Here is a 23,479-nt window from a genome sequence, read left to right as displayed (position 1 = left end):
TTTTTCAAATTCAAATTTAGAAAATGCTCAAGCTCCACGGCAGCCCCTCATTTCTCAACGCACAGAGGGGGAACGGTGTTATTGTACAGGAACGAGCCATATTTCAGTCCAACACTGTAGCCTTGTGTTTGAAAAGAGAAGCCAGAATAGACAGCTGAAAGAATGGCCTCCATCGTCTGTCTTTGATGCTTATGATGCCTTCGACTTTTTAACCCCAACTCTCATTGGACGGCGGTGTCCCCCCTCTCGGTCTGTCTCCTCCTCCCATTCGCTCTCCTTCGTGTCTGTCACGCACGGCAAACCCCGCCTCCTCCCCACCTCTCTCTCTCTGTCTCATTACCTCTCTGTAACCCCCCCTCCACTGACACCACCTCACACACTCAATGCCTTTTTCTCTTCTCCCTCAGTGCCGGCGGTCATTTTGAGTTGGTGATTGAACCGACTCCGGAGCTTGTGTGTGCGCGCATGAAACAGGAGTAGTGGGGAAAGAGAGCAAGATCGAGTGAAGAGGACAAGGCAATAGAGAGTAACAGGATGAGGGAGGGGGAACGAGAGAGCCGCGGAGAGTGAGAAAGATGCAATGGGGAAGGAGAGGGAGAAGTGTACAGCTAGATATTGCCTTGATGTTGATGCTGCCCCCGCTGACCTTCCATCTCGCCGAGTGTCTCTCTCTCTCTTCCTCTCTACCTCTTTTTTAGCCTCCCAGTCTCCATGAACTCCCTTTTTTTCTACGAATTTGATCCAATTAGTCTTTTACAGTGCCATGCTCCACGTGGTGCTGTTGCCTTATTAACCTTAAGATTTTGCAAAAGTCAACATATCTTGCAGCAAACACAGCGCACGGACCGTCATAAAAATGTAACTTTTTCAAGCCGAACTCTCTTTGTCTCTACCTGTCCCTCTCTCTAAATATATCCATCTTCCCCTCTGTGCCTCATCCGTCTGGTATCACCCCCTTACCTCTCCTTATATTCCTATCGTCTACCATGTAATTTGAGAGGGAACACAGTGAAAAAATCCCCCCGTAGTCTGACCCAGCGTTGAACCTTTGCTAGCTTTGACAGATCGCTGCAATGCCAGCCTTTCATCCCCCCCCCGCCCCCGCCACACACACACCTTTTTTTTCTTTCTATTTTTTTTAATGCGTTGTGTCTTTCACCACAAATGGAAAAAGATCAAGTCCAGTGCTATTAACGTGTGTGATATGTGTGCATTTTGTGTGTTTGTCCACCCCCGGTGCCATTGATGTATATGATGATTGTTTATCTGTATGGGGCCCATTTGTGAGATAAGGGTGGCTATAGCAGAGATAAGGGGCGCGCAGAAAGAGGCTTTGTTTTGGCCAGACGTGGTGAGAGGTGTCACAGACAGTTATAATGATTCATTTGGTCACACTTTAAACACCTCTTACTGAGAAAGTACACCCTGAAACACACTTCAAATGCTATCAGAATGGGCTTGTGTGTTTTGGAGTCAGCATTTTGGACTGAGAGCAATTGTCCGAAATAGAAAAAAAAAAAAGAAAAAAAAAGAGAGAGAAGTGAGACTCTAATTTGATCACATAAAACCTGGAGCTACGCCATTTTCACTGAATTGCTGGCATCTTTTGTATGATTTTCTTTTTAGATTTCGCTTTAACAAATTGTAGTTACAGTTTAGTGACTTAGATGATGAATGCAGCTGCACGATTACTCTGAATACCATCAACAACACGATATAGATATATAGTTTTGATAAGGGCAAAATATGCAATACAACAACGTATGATGTTTTATTCAGTACAGACTCTAATAAATGTCACATCATCATGATTTAGATTATTTTTTAAGAGCAAACGAAAATTGTGATGCAAAGCTGACCATTCTCAGTAACTGTGAACTGTAATGAAATCATTTCATCTGTCAACATAATCACGGTTGTGATTATACAGGGTATTGAACCTTTACTCTGATGGCTTTAGGACTAGTTTACATTCATCGTGACAGCAGCACCATGCATCCCTGCAGATAAAAAGCTACCCAGAATCATTACATGCAAATCTTTTACTGGGTGATTTTCTTTTTTAAAACTTTATCTCAGCGAAGGGACACGATACGCCTGGGGTCAAATGGGTCAATGTGCTTTGAATAGATCAGGTCGGTACAATCTTATGAAAACAAAAAAGGATTTAATCATATAAAGCTCTGGTAACACTTCCTTTGAAGGCCATGTCTATAATGCATTGCCCCACAGTTATTATAATGCACCTATAGTGCTGTATAATTGAGTTATACACACTCATTAATATTCATATTGCTTCATAGCATAAACTCTTTATGGTGCCACGGTCTATTTATGCATTAAAAAGGATACTTATTAAGCTTTATAATATGCCTGTACTTGCAAGCAATTATACACCATTATAACAATAATCAAACATTAGGAAGCTTTGTACGATGATGCATAAGGTCAAGTATCAAGGCTTCATAATTTCTGGTTACTGCATAACAATCGTCATAATGTCATACATCATAATCACTATTATGATGCATTAGAATATGGTTATAAGTTACCTCAAGTGGACATTGGGTGCTTTAAGTAATATAGTAAAATCCCAGTGTTATACACAGATTGATATACACCATACTAATGTTTATGATGCAATATACACATTGGTGTGAAAAAGATGCATTAAATTGCATTTTTATATAAGTATATGGCCTTCATAGAAAGTGTTACCAAAGTAGTTTTATTTAGAAATACCCTGATATCGCAGCAGTTGTGAATATTATGCACCGAAAGCTGTTATTTCAGTGTGGACTGATGGGAAGTTGACCCTGACCCCACAATGCCCCAGACCAAACTTAAATCTACCAGCTGTCTACCTCAACTACTTCCTTTTAACATTACCCAGAATTACCTTGTTATCAAAGGTGTTTTTAATCATAATTATTATCACGCAGTAAAAGGGCAAAATGAAGCATTTCCATTATTTGTGATGATAAGCCCTATTATAAATCCTTGTCAGGCCAGCACGAACATAACAGTCCTTTTGTTGTGGGCAAAATGAAAGGTTATGGCGATTGAGAGTGAAATTAAAGGTTATAAATGAAATTGAGTATTTCCTGCATGAGGACATTTAGAAGATTGAGATTGTAATCATTACTGTTGTGGCTGACAGAGAGTCAAATAGGCTCAGGGTCTATTGTGTGAGCTTAATGAAAAAGTAAGGACTTGACATTGCAAAAGGTTAGACTTATGGCAAGAGTGAAGGAAGGGAAGGAAGGGGAGGCGGTGTGGATGCAGATAGATGGACAGGATGACTGAAGGTGGAGGGGGAGGAGATGATAGAGAGATGGAAAAGGAAAATAGAGGGAAGGAGGAGGGGGGGTGGTGAGAGAGAGCTGAAGGTTGAGTAAGAACGAGTGAGCTGTTTGGCAGCAAGACAAACCTGGCCAGGTTGATTTGAGAGGTCTCGGGAAGGTCGTTCATTTGACACTGTCGACTGCCCCGTGCCAACCTTGACCACCGGGTCATGCTCTCTCTCTCTCTCTCTCTCTCTCTCTGTCTCTCTCTCTCGCTCTCTCTCTCTCTGTCTGTCTGTCTGTCTGTCTCTTTACTGCTCTCTCTTTCTCTCAAGATGAAGCGCTGGCAAGATGCCTCCCTCCACCCTTTTCCTCTGTCATCTTTCCCTGCTCTACTCTGACTGTATCTTTCCTTCTCATCTCTAGTAACGAGTAAACTACAGTGCTACCTTCTTGAAAAAGTTGACTTTTCAGTTTTATAGTCTAAAGTTAAATGCAGTAGTCACTGCTACATGATAGCAAACCACCACCTTAAAAGTACATTTTCTGTTGGTTGGAGGTGGCTTTTTATGTTGTGCTCACGTCAAGAGGAACAGGTGCTTCTTTTTACTTTCGTAATGTAGGAAGCAATTCAGCTGTGGGAAGGAGTATTCTGACATTTTGTGCCGACTGTTTAAGGGGAAGTTGTCACTTGATTCTAGGAACTTCGATGCATTTATGTCTGTTGCCTGCGTTTCATTTTAGCAAGCCTGAAAGAACTGACTGAGGAGATGCTTATCATATCTCCTTTACTGGGGTTGAATAGTGTCTACGAAGAGAGTTGGGTTGCATCTAACAAACCGCAGATCTATGGCTAAAGCTGTGTATTGGTGGCATTTGTTTCACATGCATTTTTTGAGGTGGTTCTTTAGTAAAATATATATAATGTCTGCGTTTTAATTTTTGCTGTCGGCTCTAGTTGTGTAATGGAAAATCTAGCTGGGTCTGACCTTGTGTATGTTTTGAAGCTCCTTTAGTTTGGGCAGTTTTTTCTCTGGTCTCAGTGTCATTGTTTAGCAGTGGTGGCAAAAATTTTTCTTTGAAGTTGGATTCCGTGTATTCATATCTCTGAAGATGTTTAGCTGAAGTGATTCCATCAGGAGCTGTGGTGTGTGGATAGTCTCTTTACAGATGTTGAGTCTGAGTTTGTCCACCAAGGAGGTTACGTTTTCACCTGCATCGGCTTCTTCGTTTGTCGGTTGGTTGGTCGGTTGGTTTGTCGGCAGGATGACACAAAAACTACTGAACTGATTCCCATGAAACTTGGATGTGGGATGGGTCTAGGTCCAGAAACAGACCCCGTTAGGTTCTACTGCAGATTCTGATAAAGTTGAATAACCAGGGGTCCTGGCAGAGGTATGTGCTCAATGAGTGCCGTCCCAGTTTCGCCCATCTTTAAGTGAAACTTTTTCTTAAACAGCCGGTCACAGCAGACATTTTGACTTGTCAAACACAGGTGTAGCCCGTAACTTTAATAACTGTTGCTGTAAATGTAGGCGCGCCCCAATGGAACAGACTTGTTATTGGTGTTATTAGCTACACCTGTGCCTTTTCCTCCAGTGACGTGTGTTCTGTCAAACACAGGTCTGTCGCTGCGTCTTTGGCGTTCAGTGTTGTTGGAATGTCTTCGAGCGTGAGCGTATCTGACATTACACCTCTGGACCTAAAATATTGAGGAGGAGAAAAAGAGTGTAAAAATACAGTGGACAGGAAATGAGTAACAGGCAAAAGCTCGCTGGTGTGTCAGATGTAACAGATGAATGTAAATTAGTACTTCTTCGCTTTTAAAGTTTTGAGAGTTCATGACACGTTGACCCTTTTTGGGGGTCAAAAGGACATCCATTGTGAGATTGTGCGTATTTGTGTGTGTGTGTGTGTATTTTAATGTGTCGAGTCGTCTGCACATCTGACATGCACTGAACCCTTAACCCCTAGCAGCGCAAATCCTTGGCTCAGGATGTGCATTGCTTGGCAGGCTACTCAGGAAGCAGCCATGGCGTGTGCGCGCGTGTGTGCATGTAATTGCTATGTGTGTGTGAGAGGTGTGTGTAGTTAGTTGGTCTGGTTTTAGTTGCCTTTCAAAAAGTAGATAAATCTTCCAAAACAAGCAACCAAGCAAGACCACGTTTGAAGTACTACAACATGCATGAAGATGTACATTGTTCTGTACATTAGTAACCCAGTCCACCCCCTGGGAATCAATACATTTTCTGATTCTGATTTCTCAATTGGTGCACTGCATAGAGGAGACACTCTTCTGAAACTCCTACCTTTTTTGCATCTAAAGGAACACATCTCTGCAGCGTGCAGCATAAAGAACTGTTATAAATGATCTGATAGTCGCAGCACAGACAAGGGCAACATTCTTCACCGTTTCTTTTCAAGTGCAATCACCGCTCTACATCTGCATCACGTCTAGTCCTCTTATCCGGCCCTTGGGCTCAACCTGTCAGTGTCCGTCATGTCGAGACTCATTTGAGTGGGCTTATTTCCGGGGTCCGACACCATAGCTTGGAAAACCAGTCACCGTTTATCTTCCCAGACTCTAAGTAGGGTAAACTTTTCTATTTTTAAAAGGTAATCTGTTATGTAATAGATTACATTCCAAAAGTAATCCCCCCCCAGCCTAGACTTGTTCACACTATAAATGCTTTTATGAGCCTCGGGCCATGTACAGCATAAGTCTTTCATCTATAAGGCTTTCAGCTGTGTGTCAGCTCTGCCAATAAGACATGCTGTTTAAGACTTGGCAGCTAGTCTGCAGCCTCCACAGTAAATGGTTTGCAGCTGACTTTTCCGCACAGTGGCTTTCAGACTTTTTCAGAATGATTTTTGTTGCAGCCAAAACTGATCTTTGTGGGGTACGGTTACTGACCTCCGATCCGGGCGTCGGTGTCAGTCACCCTTCTCCATGTCTGCGACTCTGGAGCTTGGGCAAGCTTTACTAGTATTAAATTGCACGTAAAGTCACTCCAAAGCAATTAAAGGAAACATTTTTAGCCTCCTAAGTGAGAGAGTCTTTCAGACTTTATGCGAGATATCTTGGACCGGGAACAGACAGGGACTGCACAACAGCAAAAGAATGGATTTTATTTGAGATATCAAAAAGCTATTGAAATGATAAAACCATCATATGGATTTCCTTTACTTTGAAAAAGGCTGAGCCGTAAATTACCACATGTCAAAGCACGCTTTCAGTCGCCGAATTTGTTGAGACGACTGTAAAATCAAAGTATTTGCAAACAGTGTGACTTACCGTCAGACGGCGAGATGTGTGTGTGTGTGAGCGCTTGTGTGCATTTTTCAGCAGTGGAGGAACCTTCCACTGGAGACCATCTTTCGACCTGACACAGCCTGGTAGCCACACACACACACACACATACAAACACACACTGTTTTTTAACAAGACAGACCTGCTGTGCTTCTTCTCTGTAAAATCGACGACTAATATATCAGGAAGGGAAGTTATAGTAAAGATAATAGAGGTTGTTGTTGTTGTGTGTGTGTGTGGGAGATAGAGAGAGAGAGAGAGAAGGGGGGAGTTTCAGTTGCTCAGCTGTAAATAATTAAATGCAGCCCTCCCTACTTGCTCCCTTCCTCTCTTCCTCTCTCTCCCCCCCTCTCTCTCTCCCTCTCTTCAGTCTACCCTGTAATCCAGAGTTAGGTTATAAACACAGTTAAAGTTTCCATCGCTCATCCTGGGTGGCCAAGCCGTGTGTGTTTGTGCGTCTGCATGCATGCGTGTGTGTGTGTGTGTCCCTGTGTGTGTGTTTGCCTGTATGTCGGTTTTTGTTTGTCCATCTGCATCTCTGTGGCTGGATGTCTGCAAGCTATCTGTAGTTATAAGTGTTGATTTTTTTCTCTTATCAGAGCTGTGTTTACTCTCACCAGGTGTCTTTGGCAGAAAAATACATAAAGCGAAAGCAATTCTAATAAATTCGACAAAGACATGAAGATCATTAGTCTCCAAGGTTCCTTTCAAATAAATCTCACATTTGAATGTGTTGTAACAATTATAACATGATGCCTTATTGATCTCTGTAGTCATATTCTGTTTTTATGGAGGTCAAAGGTCACACTTAGCCACAGAGCAGCACCACCACGGCCAGAGGATGGCACCGTATAACTCTTGACTGCCTTTCGCTGTTCAACAACATTAGCTTTGCATGGCTAATAAATGATTGGGATTGAGTTTTGATTTTGCTCTCATGCTCTGACCGCAAGTAGCCTATGGTGTTGTTATTCAAGTTTAACAACGGAATAATAACTTATAATTGTGCATTGGAAATGGACTGTGGCAAAGATGCTCAGCTCAACGTGCGCTTCCGTCTGTTGGGTTGACAATGCAGTCACCGTCGGATGACAGTTACTATGTTTCTGCTGAGCTACTGTACGCAAAGCTGTCGGTTGTTTGGGTAAGAAGCTTTGCTATTCGTGCAAAGCGGAGCTCAGCAGAAAGCAGTGGGGCTGCACAGTTTTATGGTGTCTCTGGATTGTCAGTTCTGCTTTGTTTGAAACGAAGCAGTCTTTGCTTGACCTCAGGTTTCTAATGAGCCTGTTTTTTTCAAGTGCCGTCGAGCTAAACTCCACCGTCATAACCAAGTGGGCACAAAGGGAAGCCACACCTTCAGGTTCTGCTAGCATTTGGTAAAAAATGTAATTGTGGCACCGGGGGTCAGGGGACATGGGTGAGGTAGTGGAGTGGAGTTGGTAGTCAGAACTAACCGGCCATGAGCAGCTACTGTCAGAGTCTCCCTGCTGGAAAGACAGGCAGCCTGGTGAAGCTTTTGATGTCGCTTGGCTAGCGTCGCCACCACCAGAGGCTCTCTGGTGTGTATTGCCCACGGGGGAGTCCGCGTTTGTGCAAACAGTTGGGGGGGGGGGGGGGGGGGGGGGCGGCGTGTCCCCGTCACTCTTTCCCCACCATTTTCCGTGCGTGTTGTAACCTTTTTGTTCAGAAAATATTCAGCCGGAATCATTCGCAGGTTGGCAGCTCTTACAAAACTGCCGAAAAAGGTGCAGAGTAAAAAGAGATATAAACATTTTAATAGGTGCGTTGCAGACGCCGAGAGCTGATATGCGCATAGGTGGTTTTGTTATATAATTCTAACATCAGTAAAAGTAGCAAAAGGTCAGTTTAACCAGACGGAGCGAAAGTGGGAAGACGAGAGAGATGCAGCGGGACGGTATGAGAAGTTGCTGACACGGCTCTTTAGCTGCTGAGTATATAGAGAGCCTCTATATGATCTGTGGGTGGCCTGAAACCCTTTTGCAAGAGACGGGAGGGTAGTTTGAGCTTGTTCTGTGGAAAGCGAAACCAGCCAATCCTCTCAAGTCTTACATCAACATCAGAGTGTTATTGATGTGCTCTATTTTAAGGTGAGAGCTTTGAGAGCCCTTCTCTCTCTCTCCCTCTCGCTCTCTCTCTCTCTACGTGTGTTTGTGTGTGTGTGTGTGTGTGTGTGTGTGTGTGTGTGTGTGCGTGTGTATGCTTTTAGCATTCCTCTCACTGCACAACTATGCGAAAAAATAAGCTTGCTTGGCTAACTTTCCATAAAGTTAATGATTTAGAAGAGGTGTTGGCAGACTAAATTATCACCTTCTGAAAGGACCCATTGAGATCCCATATGCGAAGAGCCCATATCTGCTGCAAAGCTCAACTCAGCCGAGAAAGATTGAGCCCAGCCCCACCCAGATATTCACCCCAACCCCCCCCACCCAAAAAAAAAAAAAAAATCTAATAAACCGTGCCCGTTTAGCTCCATGTCACTCCAAACCTGGAAAAAAAAAAGTGCCAAGAATATGTGAATAAAATATGGGTCATGGCCTATTTTAAGCCCTGGAACACAGTTAAGTAAGCGCCGTCTGCAGAGGTGTTTAAAGCTGTTGTGCCAAGAGTATCAGATTATGTTAGATCAAGTATTCCTGAATGATAAAAAGCTTAAGTAATGCAAAGACAACTTTCTTTAAGTAATGAATTCCTGATGGACTCCCCTTTCAAGGTGTTATTTCCTTAAGCGCTTTTCTTTTTTTTTTTTCTGCTCCGGTGGATTCAGGTGTGCGCAGGTTAACCATGCAGACCTTAAATCACTTAACTGATCTATTAGATCGCCCGACTTCTGAGGCTTTTCCCGCACATGCACCTCCTTTGCCAATCCTCCCGTATGAAAATCATGAGATGAAAAATCCCCCCAGATGAAAGAGCAGAAGGCGAGCCAGTGTAATATGACAGCTAAATTGACGGCATTGGACGGACTAAGCTGACTGTTCTGAAGGTCTAATGAAAGGTTTCTTTGAGAGGCCATGTCAGCAGGTGAATAGAGGTGAAATATGCTGGCTCCCTCCCACTCCCTCCCTCTCCCCACCTGTCTTTTGCTCCCCTATCTCTTTCTCCCTTTTTTCTTCTCTGTAACTCTTTCTACAGGCTGAAAAGAAAGCCTGTCTCTGGTAGCCAGAGTTATTATCAGCTTCAGTGGTGGTCCGAGGCCCGTGTGCATGCGTGAATGACGGCCACCAACACAAGTCAAAGCTCTTATCTGTTGCATGTGTAGTGATGTTTTTGAGGAGCTGTGAACTATGATAACTAAGGCATCATACTACACACTGTATGTATATCAATGTATCAACTAATAACTGACTATTTGTTATGTCAGTGAAGGCCAGGGAACATCCCGTCAAGGATCATAGGGCCCTCTAAGCCCCTCAACTTGTCTGACCATGTACATTCTCTATGTTCAATACAATGTGATACAACATGTTTAATTTTCCCCGTAGAGAAACAGTCATACATTGTATGTATACACATGATCCAATAAAAAAAGAAACAAACAAGCCAACCTATAGAACAACTTTCAGACCACTACATGTGGCAACATATTGCACTGCACAGTTGCGCTCGAAGATTGGGAATGTCTCCTGACATTTAGTTGCACTGTTTACTGAGGTTGATTACTATTTGGATTGAAACAGACATCTGGAAATCGGGGCGTGCAACTTTGCTGTCTCCGTAATAATAAAAAGTAGATTGGTTAAGTTTTTGTTGTTGTCGTCACTACCGTTGTGCTTGCGTACTGTAGTGTTAATAGCTTAAACTGCCCCTATTATTGATTTCAGACACACAACAGACCAAAAAAATCTCATGTGCTGTTTTGACGTGTTGAATAGCATGTTCGCAAGGAGATGTGGACACAGCCAGTGGCTGAGTGTTGGTCTTGAGACAGCGAAAAAAGCCTGGTTATCTCCAACAACAACTTATACAACCAACTGATCAATAATCCGAACATTGATTTTTTTTTTTAGGCAGCCTTGAAAGTGATTTCTACATTATGTTGTTTTAATGTTTGGTCATCCATGATGGGGGGTTCATCTTCTTAAGAGCTGCATGCGGGTTTGCTAAAGTCAACTGTGGCTGCTGTGGAGGTCTTATTTTTCAGGCTATCAAACATGGTACACTTTTAGGCTTTTAGATGACTTTTGTGTTTAACCTGCTGTGATGTGTTGTTTTGCATTTGTGCACTTAGTGTACGTCAGTTTTGAAAAGTGTAACCTTGATCACAACCTTAGGGTTTACTGTTTCAGCACATTTTAAAGTTTATACCAGATGCTGAAATTGACAACCCAAACTCACTCTATATGTCAGTGTTTCACTCATCTATCTATCTATCTATCTATCTATCTATCTATCTATCTATCTATCTATCTATCTATCTATCTATCTATCTATCTATCTATCTATCTATCTATCTATCTATCTATCTCTTTGTGTGAATGTGTGTGTGTGTCTACACTAACACAGGGAGTTATTCGAGTACAGCTACCAGCTACCTTTGATGGTCCTACTTGATTTATAGGAACATTAAAAGGCTGTTGCCGGCGTTTGCATTTTTATTTTATGTTTCCTCTTCCTTGCATGAAGAGACGCTGTGACTTATTAGTGCGACAGATTCTGCAGAGGACAGTGTTTCGCTGTGTGTGTGTGTGTGTGTGTGTGTGTGTGTGGAGAGGTGGAGGGGTGGGTGGGTGTGTCGGGGGCGGATCAGTGATACTGCAGTCTGTGCTGCATGCATTTCAATGATTAGATTTCAAATCTGTCATCATGCTTTTCCTGGAAAGTTCTCTGCTGCTGGGAGAGGAAAACGTGATGGTCCTGCTGATTTAGAAAAAAAATACTTGGTCGGGCAAACTTGATACAATTTTAATTGAGTCAAAATGTATTTTTTTTATAATCATTTGGCACTTTAAACAGAACACAGAGGGATTAAATTAACTTGCCTGGATACAGAGTAATGACAGCTGCTGTGTTTATCCTGAATATACTCGCATAACACACCTCTGCAGTGCATCAGTGGTTTGATTGACTTTGACAATTCTGTTAGAATCAAATTACATCCTCGTCCAAGGACATGCTTTTTCATGACTTTTTGTCCATGTGTCAAAATGAACACCGCTGTTCGCTGTTCAGACTGCAGCTCGAGACAAAAATGGAATCTGACACCACCTTGCAACGGGCCCCTGGGCTAGTGAGAGACAATATGTTGTTCTAATATGCAAATTTTTCATTAAGAATTCAGTGAAAATGAGCGTGTGAGATGATCACACCATTAAAAGTTAGCATTAGCATCGAAGTATGTTAATCAGGCCAGATGGGACCATTCTGTTTGTGTAAATTAACTCTCTCCACATCTTTGTCATACGACCTGGAAGGATAATCCGTGACAGGCCTTTGAGAATGTTTTCAAGAAATAGAAATCTATTATGCTTTTGTGTAATGTATTGTCTGAAACATTTGTGTTGAAGAATGCATTTTATAAACAACACACCCTTCACACTGTGAGCATCAAATGCATGTTGGGAAGTTCAACTCTGATTTAGTTCTGTACTTTACATTACTGGAATGATATTTCATACCAAAGATATTTGCTCACTATATCTTACCATCTCTTGTAAAAAACAAAAAAACAAACTCCACTATTATCCAACAGTATTAAAGGTGCACTATATAGTTTTGAGAAAGACATTTTTATGAGAAGAGAAAGATCTTCATTGTCTGATTTTTTTTTTTTTATGCCTAAATAAGCAAACTGTCTTTGTTTTTATGACTGAATAAACAAACTGACCTAAAAGGACACATTATTTCCTACTGTTTTACGTTGTTCATTTGTGGTGGACCCTGCCACCTTTCTAGCTTCAAACTGTGTTTTGGGGACCTTATTTCCCTATGAGAACAGCTTATTCATTCAGTGAGGGGAAAAATATTAATTATTAAGGTTCTGAGATTTAATTGAAAATCTCCTAAACTACATAGTGCACTTATACGTGTTTGGTTAGACCCATATCTCCATAAATATAAATCTTTCCCCATTATGAAGGTTTAACAGGGAAAACAAACCAGGCTTGGTGGTTACTTTCCTTTTTTTGCTTTTTCCAGCAGCTGTTTTTACTCACCCATTTAAATACGATCATGTCACACCAACTCCCAGAAATTACATCGATACAAATTTGTCTCCCCAGTCACATTAATACCAATTTCAACCCAGTATCATGGCATCTGCCCATCAATCAATCATTCAATCATTCAACTTTTAGCAGCACAAAGCTAAGATTTATCAGTTAGCCATCTAGGAACATCATGTTATGGCTGGTGTGTCTTGGGACTTCAGGCAAATCAATACTGGTTTTGTTCTGCCAAAATACCATGGTCACCTGCTCGCAGGCTAGAATATACTCAATTTGAAAACAGTGGTATCTGTGAAAAGCTCAGGATTATGTGTCAGGCATTTTATAGTGCTGCTACATGGAGCATACAATGCCTACTTTTCAAAGTTTAACTCAAATACCTCCCACTGTTGTGTCCCGCCGATCTATCCTGTTCCACTCACCGATACATGGACATGGAAGCTAGATACTCTCGATATGTGACTCATTTATAGCTGTTAAGGGGGTTGTGGAATTCATGGTTGTTGGCCATACAGTGTAATCATGCACAGTTCTTCAGCCCGCAATTCCGATTCACTGTGATTTTTTTTAATTCACATCCCCTTACATTTAAAGTGTATTCCTTGAAATGGAACCCTTGTGCTGTCATCAACAATGCTCACTACATTCCCATATTCGTCCCCTGCAAATCCTCCACAGAAACATGCCCCGTGTTATCACATCATCATGCTGTATTCTGACTTTTAATCACAATACCAGTAACTGTGACACCCATTTGAAATTCATATTTGTAAAACACCGAGCCTATTCTAGCAGAAAATGGACTTTAATATACTTTTCTTTTCTTTTTTTTTCTTTTAGCAGTGGGGATCATTTCTAATTATGTGAGCGTACCACTCATGGATAAATGCAGGGAAAACAGCTGTCTGCACTATAAACTGACTGTTGGCTTACAGCAAACTCCCCCTGTTAAAATCCATTATTTTTATCCCCTGAATACTGTTATTATCCCAACAACACTGAACAAACTGTCTCTCACACAACCCAGCATCCCTCTTTAGCCAAAATCAGTATTAGTTTTCCACCACTGTCCCCGGGCATGTACTGGCTCTCTGGCTCCATAATCCAGGGCATATTCTAAGATCCTTAACCCAGCAGCAAGCTTTGTTTTTGGGCTTTAGTCCAGCTCTGCTCTTGGGAGGTCCAACAGCTCCTCCAAACCCCCTCCAGTAATTTTTTTGGCGTGAAGGTTTTTTTAATTTTTTTTTTATTTTCAATCATGCTGTCCCAATCCCCGGGACAATTAGAGGTCGTCACAGAGCAGTTTATAGAAAGTGCAGAGCAACAGAATGTTGTTTTGGAAAAGTTGTTGGTCCCTCGTGTGAGTCAATAGGCTTGGAACAGCCACGCTGAAAGAGAGAGAGAGAGAGAGAGAAAAAGCCTTGTACAATGGAGGAACAGAAATAGGTTGCTTATCTTTTAATAATTTTTTAGTCACCGGAAAATCTTGTTTATCCAAATCCCTCATGGGTCAGGGTTGTCCAAGAAAATTAAATGTTCTGCATAAAGATTCATTGGAATTCCTCAACTCCCGAATTTAAATAGAATACATTTTCACCCTCCCATTTCTCAGTTCTCATTATCTTGACTCAGCTCACAAGTGAAAAATCAGAAGATCTGAGGCTTTGACACACATAGGTTGAACGGTATCCCACAGTGCTACTAAATCATGGCCACCTGTCGCGGTGATGCTCATACCGAAGAATGTTTGTTGAGAAAACAGCTCGTTTTTTCTGTCCTTGTACAACCGATTCGACCTTGCATTCCTCCTGGTTGAGCAAATCCGGCCTACATTTTGAGTATTTAAGACCGGCAAATTACAGACCATCAGTCTGATATTATAGTATTAAATTGCTTAGCAGCCATTTACCAAATCTATTAGGCACTTGACTTTGAGGTTTAAAATAACCATGGTGCCCTCGTTCACCTTTTATCCCTGCATGTGACTCCTGCAACTGAACTAAACAGCCCCCTCTCTCTCTCTCTCTCTCTCTCTCTCTCTCTCTCTCTCTCTCTCTCTCTCTCTCTGTCTCTCAGCCATTATCTTGTCAGCATGAGGTCATTGTCTGATCCGAGCCAGTGATGTCATTTCCTTCATAAACAAGTCCAGCTTCCTCTCGAGGGTACGTATCAGCTGAGCTTATCCTGTGAGTGCCCCAGTGGGACTCGAGTGTCCTTCCCTCCCCCAGCATCCAGCTCAACTCTGCATTAGTTTTTACTCTCTTTCATACAGCTGCATGCAACTGCACTTAGTTTATTCTGCACCGGACTTTGTTTAGTTCCACAGTGTTTGACACAGAATAAGAATAGGCTACCAGTGTGCTGCAGAACCACAAAAGACCAGTTTGGTAAGTCAGATGTTATCCCACAATCATCCCCTGTGTGAATGCAGCGTCTACTTTAGTTACCCTGACTCACAGCGCGGATTAACTCAGTGAAAGCGTCTGATTTTCACCGGGTTTGCTGGCAGAGTGGGGTTTGGTTTGTACAGCAGTTGCGGACCAAGTGTGCAACCACAACCTACACTGATGTCAAACAACTCTCAGGCAGGAGTATGTGGAACTCAACAGCTCCGCCTGTTTAAAAAGGCCCTGCACTCCTGCTGATTTATTCAAGTGGAAGCTCGCAGTTCTGCATATCAGCAAGGTAAAGGGAACGACTATGAAATGATTTTTTCGGCGGTTTTATGGAGTGAGGCACAGCTGTAGCCTGCCTGCAACAACATGGGCTGGGTTACTGTACTCAGCCAAGGTAATCACAGCCTAGATGATCTTTAAAGCTGATGGTTGCCGGTGGGGGAAAAGGGGACGTGTTTTCTTTGCCAACTCCCCCCCCCACGTCCTCCCCACTCTGTTTCTCAGGGATCGGTTGATATGGGTTAGGAGTTTAAAACCGCTACACACCCATGTGCTTTAGCAGTTCTCCACCACATGTGTTATCAGCTGAGCCATGAATGTGGGAAAGCCCCGCAGGCAGAATGACATCATGCCCTGTGTAAAACTAGATATAGTTTAACACACAAGGGTGTAACTGGGAAAAACATAGGAAATGGGAGAGATTGTTGAAAACAACCGAAACCAAGGGAAACAAACTGAGATAAAGATGCCCACTAACTGTTAAAGTGTGACTCTTGATTTTGGCTTTTTGTGTGCACCGTTTGGAAAGGTGCAAAGCCACACTACATTTGGCGGTTTGACCTGTTATAGAGCAAAAAAACGGGTGATAACTCCAATCTCTGGATCAGACTATGTGTTATGTTTGAATTCCTGTAGGAGTTTTGAACCTCTCGGGCTTGCAAACAGTATCATCCTCTACTGTATGAAAATCCATCCTGGCCTGTATTGATGTGTTGTACCACGATGTGGCTAAAGAAATTGATTTTTTTTTTAAGCTTCAAATTGATTTCTACATACGCCAGCCTGGCATAGTCAGCTGTTTAGTGCTGGAATGTTTTAACAGTCTCTGCATGTGTTATCAGTTTAACCATAATGAGCAAGAAGCCCAGTGGCAGAGTGACATAATTTATAGTTTAGAACTAACACACTGGGGGTGTAACTGGAAAATAGCAGGCAATCATTGGAAATAAGTAGAAATTAAGAAAGATTGAAAGCAGTGGAAACAATGATGGCAACAGTGTGTCTGAAGCGGGGCATTCATGATGAAACATGGTTATTCAGTCGCATTTGAAACTTGAGCATGTTGAAGTAATTGCTTTCGACGAGAGTACAAACAGTGAGCACAGTGTCTCATCAGCGCTGAGTAGGGCTAAGAGGATGGACCGCCTCTTCAACACTGGAGCGTACAGTTAAGACTCTTTAGAAAGACGTGTGCTCTTTACAGATGAAACACCAGTAATGACACTAGTTCGGGCTAATGATTTTCGTTGTCCAAGTTTCTTTCAACATATCAACTCGCATTTGAGAGCCAGAGGCCGCGCCGTATCGTATTATCACGATTGGCCCCGATGAGCATACTACTGAAAAATAAAGGCACCAAACACACTTGGATAGCCTGAGTAACAGATCATTACAATTAAAACTTCCTTAAAGTAGCAACACATATTGGCTTCACATGGGACACGCACACTTGATCGCTTGTGTGAAAGATTGTGACCGTTTAATAGAACCGAACCAGACCTGAAGGTGGCGCCTCAATGAGAATTGCTCGCCTGATGCCAAAACATGTTTCTAGCTCTTGGGCTTACTCCCTTGTTATGAGAGCCACTGAATATTCACTGTATTTTTGTCCCACCGAAGAGTTCCCACTTCACTTATAGACTTAAAATTCAGAGGATGACACATATTTTGAAATTGCTTTTTTATAATGTGAAACCTCTACTGATCATAAATTCATTATACAAACAGTTTGCTCATTTAAGACTTAGTAGCCCAATTTACTACTTGGAAAATTTGATAAAATGCTCTAGAATTAAAAACAAACGTGGTCTTTTCTCAGTGTGCTGCTGGCTGTCTGTCACTCAAACATGAAAACGGGGTCTCCTTTCCTTTTCCTCTCATCCAAAAGTGGGAAATAGCGCCATCATAATTCCGCTTGTGGCCAAAAAATATATTACATCTGCCGTCAAAAGAATTACATCAAGCAGTGTTTTTAAATCCTGCTCCAACGCACGTGGTTCAAATGAATGGGTCGTTATCAGGCTTCAGCAGAGGTTCGTGATGAGCTGATCATTTGAATGAGGTGTGCTGGAACAGGGTAACATCTAAAACATGCAGGGCAGGAAGCCACCAGGACCAGGATTGACAAACACTGACAGAGTGTGAACAGAAGTTAGCTTTAGTCTGCGTTCATGTGATGTCAGGATTGGCAAAAAAACAACATCTTTTCAACCGGGAAAATTTACGTAAAGGCCCCTTGATGTCACGACAACCACTCGGAAAGTCTGAGAAATTCTGTCACCCCAGTTTGCAGAGTGGACCTGTTATGACGCTGGAACACGGCGCCCGACAGGAAAAATGTATAGTCATCTCATCGTTTCCTTTGCTCTTCCTTATCACTCAAATTATGGAAACAGCTTTCAATGTGTTTTATAAACGCTCTGAGCAATAACATTTTAAACTCTAAAACTTCTTTCTGGAGGCCACGTTGCTTTACATTCCGACATGAACGCACCGAAGCCTAAAGAACAACTTCTGACTTGGGAAAGGCGCGGGAGACTGTTCTCCCTTCTGAATCCACCGAAGTCATGTTGCAGGATGAGTTAATACACTCTTATTCCTATTACAGTATTAGCCTTTATTATATGCATTAGAGCAGAAAGAAAAATGCTAAAAATTAAAAATAAAGAGCTCAGTATTGTAATAGTGTGTTAGTAGATCATGTGGGACCTAATTGCATTATCAGCCTGCTATTTTTTACCCGCTCACATTAGCATCATTTTACTACAATCGGAGCGCATTTAAAAAACATTAGAAACTTGATAATGGGATGGATATGATTTTCTGGTGAACACAAGACTAACACATCGCGCTATAATTCAAAGTAAACTTAATTTCCCCCTCCAATTTAGGGTACATTAATGATATTAATATTAATAGAGACATTACTGGGCACATTAGGAGTAGTAGCCCCCCCTCCACTCAACGAGGCCTTTTTTTGATTAAAAGAGGTAAATCAGCTCAAGTTATGAATGCCACTTCTTCTTCCTCCGCAGCGCTACCGAGACAGAAGCGGCTTCGGGGTTGTGCTTTTAAACTCAAAGGAGAAAAAGGCTTTAGGAAAGGATCACATCATCATTGTCATCACCACTATGACCACTTCAGTGACCAGCACCGTCATCATCACCACCGCCATCATCATCTTCCAGAGCTCAGCGCGCTAGCACATTAACTCTGAGATTTAAAGCCCTGTTGGAAAGATGACATCATTCTTTTTTTTTTTCCCTCCCTCTATAACTCTCCAGGGTACGACTTGACAGAGCTGAAGAGCAGGGAAGTAGTTTTGTAAATGATGTGATGTGTTGGCATCTTTGCAGGAATTGTCAGCTGCTTTGCCGTCTACATCTCACAGAAAAGGGCCCTGTAGGAAAGTTGACATCATTCTCATGCTGCAGAACAATAGCTGGCATCCCTAATCCTCTGACATAAAATTGACATATGTCTGCAAGACGGGGGGAATATATACAACAACAATGGAAATGGCTGGCCCCCGCTGCAGGAATCGTCAGCTGTTTGGCGTTCTGGAAATAAGTGGAGGGGATTGAAGTGTTTCAGCAGAGCGGCGAACTTGCCAGAGACATGGTCCGTGAACTGTGACTGTAAGGGTTCAAACCTTCCTCAAGAAATGCTGTCACACATCTCTGTGCGATGTTCCAAGCCTATCTACACTCTAATGTCTAAAAATCGGCTAATAACCCTCTGGAGTGTGACTTCAGTCTGCCCTCGGGCTAAATGACATAATTCTCAGACATTGGGAGTCTTGTAAATCTTGAAACTGATATAAAAATGGGAAAGCAAGAAGGCTGAAGGTGTTTGGAAAATCATAACCACACTGGAGTTCTCAGGATTGAAGACCAAAAACCCATCACGTTTGGATCCAGACAGTACCGAGCCTCCTCCACCCTCCGCATGGTTTTGATTCTAGGAAGTAAATTAGCGAAACTTGGAAGCAGGGATGCCATTTAGTGCTTGAGGGAATCATTCAGCTATGTTAAACTAGAACCAAAAGTGCTAAAGGCAAAATGTATAAAATTCCACAGGCTGCGGTGATGCTAACTGACTTAAATAGCTGGGTGTAGAAGCCTCCGGGTGGATCAGCACCCGAAAAGTGACAGCATGGTGGGGAATGATGACCACAGCGCGAGAAAGGTGTGTGTTTGTTAGCTGTCAGCGGTTTCCTTAGGAGCGAGGGAGCACGTGTGAGGGTATTTGTGGTAGATGATGTGCCACAGAAAAAATGCTAAGTGCACCACATGCTAAAGACACACACACAGCTATAACAAAGTGGTGTGTTTTCACAGAGAGCTTCCAGCTAGGTGATGTCATCTTGTTTAAATTGAGCTCTTGCAATATGCAGCAGTTTACGTGTTTGTGTGTGTATGTGTGTGTGTGTGTGTGTGTGTGTGTGTGTGTGTACACATGCATATTGCTGCCACAGTGACTGTCTATGTGTCATTTTTATTGGTTTAACTCAAGGAATTTTAATGAGAAAATGAGAAAACTTGCCTCCCGTCTGAGTCATACACACAGTACACTGAACATGTGTGAATTTTTTCATCATGTATGTGTGTCACCCACTTACACACAAACACTGTAAACGGCTCACCGCTCATTTCATACTCCCCAAGCTGCAGTGACTAAGTCCGTTCACTGCTTCTGACTTTGAAAAACTAAATCAAATCAAGTTTTTACATAAGATATTACAGTTTCTCTTGCTAATTTTACATCTAATGGTTTGTCTTGGCGGGAAAAATAGTCCGAATTAAAAAGATATTTGGGGTTAAAAGGAGGCAAGATTGGAAGTTGAGTAATCGATTTGTTTTCTTTTACATTTTTTTCCCTTACTTGTGTTTCATATATATTTGTAATTGTAGAAAATCTCGAAAGTTTGAGAAGCTCCTCACACAGAAAACACTGCTCCTGAAACGCCTTGTCAGTAGTCCCGCCTTTAATTCCGTGACTTTGTGACATCACACTGCATCACCAAGTCACACATTTATATGATTTAGAGGTGAGTTTGGCATGTAAGAATTTTATAGGACAGCTCCCCTCTTGTTGTTAGCAGTGCTGGGTCAGGTGTGTGTGAGCAGACTGAGTACTCGGGAGGGGAGGGACTAAATATTCTCTGATTTCTTTATTCCTCTGTGACATAAAACTGAATGTATTAGGGTTGTGAATAAAAACAAGACATTTGAGTCATTTAAGAACACTTATCCACACTTTTGACAACTTTGATGACAGCTATTCAAACACATCTAGAAAATAAAAAGACTGAATCATGACTGTTAGTTTTAGAAAATACATACTGCTTGATCTACACGTCCTGATCACGAGGGTCTACCGATAAAGATAACTCCACACAGGTCACAAGTCATTTTGTTCTGTCCTGCTTTCTGATTTAGCATCTCGGAGCAAAGTGTTAAGAGAAACAAGACAGTCATTGAGATCCTCCGCCTGTATGTGCTGCCTCTCTCTTAGGCACATACACTGTAGGGTGGCCACATGATCTGATTTTCTTTTTAATCAATATGTCATAAATAAATATATTGGTATATATGGCTCTGTACTTGGCATCATTTGGTATGTGGTGGTTCCTCACATGATCAGGAAGAATGGTGAGTAACCCTTCATTGTGGGAACAACTGGATATCGCTAACCCCATACAAAGGCCTGAGGTCATGAATCAGTAACAGTCTGAATCAGTAATATACAACGAATCACTCCGACAGACAGAGCAGAGAGCTATAGTAACAAGAGCAGTTTGGCATTCACTAACAGGTAGGATGCAACATGCTGTGAGCTTGACTCAGTCCTCCGGGGGGTGATGGCATCACAGTCTGAATAATGAAAATCTGAAGCCTCCAGTGCACTGTGTACTCTCTTTAGATGTATCCTTAGGCACAATGAAGCGGTCTCTGACTCAAGCGAGTCACGCTGACGTCTATAAAGGAAACATTGTGTATTGTGTTTGAATCAATGAGGAAAGGAGTCTGCCAGCTGAATCACTGGGGTTATACAAACCACGTGACTCATCAAGTCCATAAAGCAACTTCAGATCGAACAAACATGATGTCACAGGAGGATTCTTGCAGTCAGAGGGTTAAATAATTCACTCAGTTAATTAGTGACTGTATAAAATAAGGACGGCGCATCAGAGAAACGATAGATAAATCAAGTAATTAGTAAGTTTGACAAAATCAAATTATATGTACGTTTATGAGATTTCATAAATAGATTTCATACTTTTCATCGTTCACTGTGAGTTATGACCACGATTAGAGAAAATTAGACCATAAAGCAGGGAATGCTTTAGGGCGTAACTTCCTTATGATATATCCTCGGGTTCTCAATCAGATCCAAGCAGGATATCCCTCACAGCTTCACCCTCTCCTCCAAATATGGTCACTTCTGGCTCCAAAAAACAAAGATGCCAAAACTGTCGTCCAAAAACCAATGGGTTTTGGGCCCAATCTCAATAAACCTGCCCTTCAGTTGTGGGTGATCATGTCAGGGGCTAGGGTGTCCTGATTCTTGTTGTGACAGAGGGGTAGGGCAAAATGTTATGGCTACAAGGCCCTCCAAATGGAGATCCTCTAAATGAGGGCCATGACAAATGTATGCCGTGTGACTGTTTAATGTTCTGTTTATAACAAGCATGAAACAACTGTGACCAGTTTGCTGATGTTTTAGTAGCTTACTAGCTAGCTCATTAACATTGCATTACCCTTTTGGATGACATGCAACAAAATTCAAAGTTCAGCAGTAAAGTTGCCGATTTGGTACTGCTCCCCTAATATCAGTGCAGACTGGCAAGGTCAGAGCACATGTTACTAATATTAGCCTATAAAGCACTGCTAATGTGAGCTGCCGTTAAGGGAGCTTGGTTCCTTTTTATTTGATGGCTTGGATGATGGTGTGAAGTTGTGAGCGAACTGCGAGCACACATACTTTTCTATCTCCATCACGTAATGGCAAATGGAATTGTGATATCACCACTAGAAAAATTGCCACAGCGAGAAACAGAATGTTGGAATCGTCCGGTTGTAACATAATTGATGGTGTTTGAGGGTCTTGAAGGCTTTTCTAATTTCATTGGGTCAAATTTCAACCACGACTCACCCTTGTCACTCGAAAAAGAGGGGTTAGGGTAAAACTTTGAAATTAAACTTGTCCTTGGTCCGTGTTTAATAAGTGGACGAGTCCATCCGACTGCATGTCTGGTGCTTTGAGCCCCAGTAATCACACAAGGATGGGAGGGCATGACAAAGTGGAACACCTTTGAGAAGCTGAAATATTGACCATTGACAAAAGGCTCTACTTTGACAACCATGGAACAACATGGTTATTATTGTCCATATTTTTTAAGGACTGCATTTGGTATAGCTGTTTTAATGTTCAGGAGGGGATGGGAGAGTGTTCGAGTCGGATGGTGAATGTAAATCAAACTCCAACATGGGAACCAACTGATGACTTCAGGGCCTCCATGTGATTGGAAGGTCACCGGCGGCTCCCACTTAATCAGTTTTGGAATCCCTCTTTATGGCACCACGCAAACACTCGTACGCACTCAGATGAACATGTCTTCCTTCCTGTGGAATGACAATGCTTCCTTGTTTATCCAGTTGCCATAAAAACACAATCAGCCACAAGTCAACACTGAATGACTCCAAACAAGCTGGATTATTGCTCTAATTAAGCTTTAATAAGCCCTTATTAAACGGCCGCAGGCCTCGTTAGGCGGTTCATTAAGTCATCTCATCCCTTTATTCCTTCATTAAGTCTTTTTTCTTCTCTCTTTTCTTCTCAGGGAGTGTGGGAGTGGTGAGGTCTGGGAGATCACGACCTTAATTCTCTCTAAGACAGGCGGTTTAATTAACACTGGAAGAATCCTCACCGGCTCCAGACCTCTGCAACGGGAATGTACAGGGGAATTGGATTGCCAAGGTAAGGCTCTAAGCTAATGTGTTTTTTACTGGCAATATACAC

The 23,479-nt window shown here is 42.2% G+C and overlaps 1 long non-coding RNA gene across 3 annotated transcripts in view; it reads left to right on the top strand.

Annotated features, from left to right (window-relative positions):
- The window catches only part of LOC115567807 (uncharacterized), a 114,621-nt gene that overhangs the window by 35,336 nt on the left and 55,806 nt on the right, over positions 1–23,479 (top strand). For 2 of the 3 annotated variants that reach the window (XR_003981255.1, XR_003981257.1), the window contains exons 4-5: positions 14,856–14,941; positions 23,301–23,437. This is a non-coding gene — a long non-coding RNA (uncharacterized LOC115567807). The remainder of the gene's footprint in view (positions 1–14,855; positions 14,942–23,300; positions 23,438–23,479) is intronic. The other variant, XR_003981256.1, reaches the window with a different exon arrangement.

Source organism: Sparus aurata, chromosome 17 (genome assembly GCF_900880675.1).
Source record: "Sparus aurata chromosome 17, fSpaAur1.1, whole genome shotgun sequence".
Taxonomy (NCBI): domain Eukaryota; kingdom Metazoa; phylum Chordata; class Actinopteri; order Spariformes; family Sparidae; genus Sparus; species Sparus aurata.
Note: the sequence above shows the minus strand (reverse complement) of the source record. Positions and strands in the feature narration are given on the sequence as shown.